At 39.7% G+C, this 4,611-nt stretch overlaps 1 non-coding gene across 1 annotated transcript; it reads right to left on the reverse strand.

Moving 5' to 3' along the window:
* Positions 1–460: 460 nt before the first annotated feature.
* Positions 461–533, reverse strand: Trnav-uac. The gene has a single exon. It is a non-coding gene; the product is annotated as a tRNA-Val (tRNA).
* Positions 534–4,611: the final 4,078 nt, after the last annotated feature.

Consider the following 4,611-nt stretch of genomic DNA (forward strand, 5'->3'; position numbering starts at 1 on the left):
AAATTTAATTTTGCAATAACATCAATATTACTGCAATAATTTACTCACCGATAAAATTTTATCTATTTATTTATGTTATTACACGATGCAGATGAATTTCCAGCCTGAGAAACGCCGCAAAACACCATTTTTAGTGGTTCTTGCTGTGACAACGTTCCGCGAGCGACTGAGCGTAAGTTCGCGCGCTGGTGTCGTCCAAGACACCAGTGTGGCGACAAGGTCACGCGGCGTTGGCACTTCTATTACCTTGTTATTTAGATTTCTGTGCTCGCATGTAATTTTGCCGATTTTGGTTTGAAGCTGGCACAATATCCAAATTGTCATTACACGGCACTGGCAAAACGTGATGAAAATGTACGACACAAAGAAACATAGAATAATATTAATTACTGATTAATGAATAAACATCACGAAACATTGACAAAATATCAAAAAGGAGGCATGTGTGGAAAACGATATATGGCCCGTGTGGGGATCGAACCCACGACCTTCGTACTGTAAGCACGACGCTCTCTCAACTGAGCTAACGGGCCGTGGTGAACATATTTCAAATTACCGACTACAAGGCGGAGAAAATCAATAAAACCAGTCTTCGAAACTCTTTTGAGATAATCAGTATAATAGTTTTAAAAAACACGCTTTTTATAGAAAACCGGACTAAAAAATTAATTTAAATTAAGAAAATAGTGTTAAAAAAAATTATTTTTTACTTTTTAGTTTGGCTTATTTATAATACTTAGCTTGTTTTTTTTAATTTTAAACTATTGCACGACTCATGATGCGAAGCATCAGAGAGTGCTTTACGATCGATTTTTTTTATATAAATTAACAAAAATCAAATTGTGGAAATTAAAAAATGGAATAATTTTATGAAATTAGTGTATTGTCATCAGTCCTCAATAAATCTACAAAGTTTGAACGAAATCTGGCCGTTTAAAGTGGGTCCAAATCGCGCCCAAAGAAGTCGGTTACAAACAAACATACAGGTGAAGCTAATAAAAAGCGTGTAAAAACAGCTTTTCTTGTAATCACTTTTTAGCTTTAAGGCGACGTTTAGACTTATAAATTGTCATTTTTGGGCATTGAGATACGTAAATGAACGAAAACTATGGAACAACCGCCTACATTTCGCTCACAATATTGCCGGCGAGTGATGGGAAATCAACCTAACTGTGATAATTACAAAAGATGAAGAACTACAAAAAGGGTTCTCTGAGAATTAGCGGAGAGTGTTATGAGTTGGTTTCGAGGCCATGACTGAGTTAGAGGCACAGAATACGTGGGTTTGAGTTTCCAATTTTGAGGAAGTTCCGTGTAAATTGTAGATAAATACTGTACTATACATAGAATATTTTCGCTTTAACTGTGAGAGTTTTGTGTCTGTACGTCTTGAGAAGTTGTAAAATTTTGATTTGTACTTGTAACCCATTTTGCTCCCCGCACCGCTTTTTCATATAGCACCAAGGCTAAAGCAAAACAGATTTATCCTGAAATATGCATCGCCATTGGTTTCATTATACCTCGCAGCCTCTATCAACAACCCTCCTTTTGTTTAACGCCATCTAGTGACATGACTCTGAATGATTGACTGGGTGAAGCGGCGAAGCGCGGCGCGCGCCCTATGAACTAATTGACGACAAAAATCTTCACTATCTGCCATTGCTTCTATCATGACATTTTTTTTGGCTTTTCTTTATCATTTTTAATTATTATTTTGAACGAATAAAGTAATCATTGTAGAATAAGAACACTGACGCCCCAACCTTGCTTCTTAAACATGCGGCCTGACCAGATTTGGTGGGTTTTCGGTCCTTTAACTCCGAGAAACCAATATAATATTAATTTCTGCTACGGAACCCGTCATGGTCGAGTCTGACTCGCATTTTATTTCTTTAGCGCCATCTGTGACAAAGGCACGCAACTACGATACACAACTCCTTCCATCGCAAACGTTAGTGTTGACGTGGCGTCTAGTCGCGCTCTACACCTCTAGCGAGTTAGTACAGCAATGGTGTAATAGATGGCGCTAAACTCAATAAAAAATATTTTAAAAAATCGGCAAAAATGAAGTGGATTTACAAAATACAGCTATCAGAGACGCTCAGGATTTTTTTCTCACATATAAACCGGATAGTTTTGGAGATATGATCAAAAGAAGAAATTTTATAAAAAATGCAAAAAAACTGACTTCCCGTGGTTTTTAAGGTTCCGTACCTCGAAAGGCATATAGCGGAACCCTTCTAGCATCAGTTTGTTGCCTTTCCGCTAGTCTGTCTGTCTGTCCTTTTTTCTCAGAAACGCGCGGAGGTATCAAGCTGATATTTATACCGGATACTCAGGCCTACAGTCTCCTAAAGCTATGAAAAAAATAAACTTCTAAGAGCAATACACTAAAAAGTTACAGCTGTTTTATCGCTAAAAGTTTCGACACTCTACAGGGAATCAAAATACAATGTCAGATGCTGTCATGTCCGAGCCAGCCACAAAATTAAGAGAATTATTTACCATCATCCTGATATTTTGCCAACCATCTGACCCCTTAGAGTTATGGAATTAATTTCGTAATGCTTTATATGAAGATATATTGAACAGAATGCGTAATGAGAATCAGGAGATGACATTAGCATATAATGATGACATATACAATGATGCACTAATCTTAATTAAAGATAAAATTAATGCGATAGGCGATAAATCACTAACCGATTTTGGGCTACCTGTATCAAAAAGGATAAATTCACTTAAGCATCTGTGTTTACGAAGCAATTATTGTACAGCATCCCTTGTGCGCGATAGATGGTGTTGACATCTATCGCGTTTGAATCGCGCTATGGTTTGACAAGAAAAATATGTGTCAATGTTGACAAGAAAAACAATAAAATGTGCATGTTCTAGAACAGTTAAGTACACCGGAGTTTTATTTTTATCCATAATTCTCACGAGTGTACTATAAAGGTGAATTCCTTAAATGCCATCTCGGTATTTAACATTGGTCCTAGATCGAGCCGGATCATACGGACAGTTTTTTCCATCCAAGTGTACCTGCAGTGGATCGATGCGCAAGGTACACAGTTCGCCCACAAGCGGCGACAGCTTTGCCCAGCTTGGATAACGAGCTGAGCCAGCACCGGCGGAGCAGTACAAGTAGTGGCCACAGAGGGCGCCACTCTCAGATCAACACAACGCATTGGAGGACAGCAAGGTGACGCAGCCGCGGAGATCAAGCGACGTCACAGGTGACGACACGTGCAGTTCAGCGAGCAGCCGCAGGGGGCGCCACCGGCAGATTCCGTATAAGTGTTTGTGTGAAGTGCATTTTGTGAGAACACTTTCTTTACTTATAAGGTCGTTCATGTAACTGGCCAATCAGTTCAAGATTCAAAGAATTTGAACTCTATTTCATCAAAGATTTAAACTTAGAAAATGGAAGGATTGATAAATGTTTTAAAAGATCAACAAAGCACACATCTTTACTATGGAAAACGTTCGTGGCTAACAGGACGTCTGAAATCCTGACCTCCATGAAAGCGTCTCAGAGGTTTCACGTTTCCACTAAGGACAACCCAGGAGACTGCGCCTCTAGAGGAATACTGCCCAGTTCCCTTAAAGTGCAACCCATAATTTATAATAGGCCAAGTAATGTTTGTAGTACAGATTTGGAAGAGTCAACAAAGACACACGTAGCAGTGCTCCCAGATAGTTCCTTATTCGAACGATTCTCAAGATTAGGAAAATTGGTTCGAGTTGTTGCATACTGCCGAAGGCTTTTAAAGGAAAATCAAATATACAGGATGGGATATTTACAAAAGGTAGAACTAGATAGTGCACTCTAATGTTGTATAAGAAAAACACAAGGAGAACTGTTTACAACAGAATATAAGGAATTGAAGGACAAAGGATATGTATCTAAGGGTAGCCCGTTAATATCACTCTGCCCCTATCTGGACAACAAGAGCATAATCCGAGTAAGAGGTAGACTGGAGAAATCACAACTGAGTGAACAAATGAAAAATCCCATTGTTTTGCCACGTTCCAGTAGCCTTACTCTATTGATCATAGCTGATGCAGAATGTAAACCCTCCAGGGTGGTCCTCAGCTGATGATGAACTATTTAAGGTCATCCTATTGGATTATAGGGGTCAGAAAATTGGTCAAGCACCACGTAATAAAGTGTGTGACATGTGCAGAACAAAGAGCCAACACCAATTGATTACGCGAGGCCAATTAACTTAAGATCAACTAAAGATCGAGGTCACCGTTCATACAATGACACAAGCACTCAAGCCTTCTTAGCAGCGTTTAGACGTTTTGTGTCTAGACGAGGTCATTGTGCCAAAATGTGGAGTGATACTGGCACCACATTCGTAGGTGCCTCAAGGGAGTTGCAACAATTAAAGGCCATCCAACCGACCATAGCCGAACATCTCGAGGCTAATGGTACCGAGTGGCACTTCATTCCTCCTCATAGTCCCAACTTTGGAGGACTTTGGGAGGCCGGAGTGAAGTCCACAAAGTTTCACTTGAAACGAGTGATTGGTGACGCGACACTCACGTACGAAGAACTGACTACGCTTCTTAGTCAGATAGAAGCGTGTTTAAACTCACGGCCCA

The sequence above is a fragment of the Trichoplusia ni genome, chromosome 20, assembly GCF_003590095.1.
Source record: "Trichoplusia ni isolate ovarian cell line Hi5 chromosome 20, tn1, whole genome shotgun sequence".
Taxonomy (NCBI): Eukaryota; Metazoa; Arthropoda; class Insecta; order Lepidoptera; family Noctuidae; genus Trichoplusia; species Trichoplusia ni.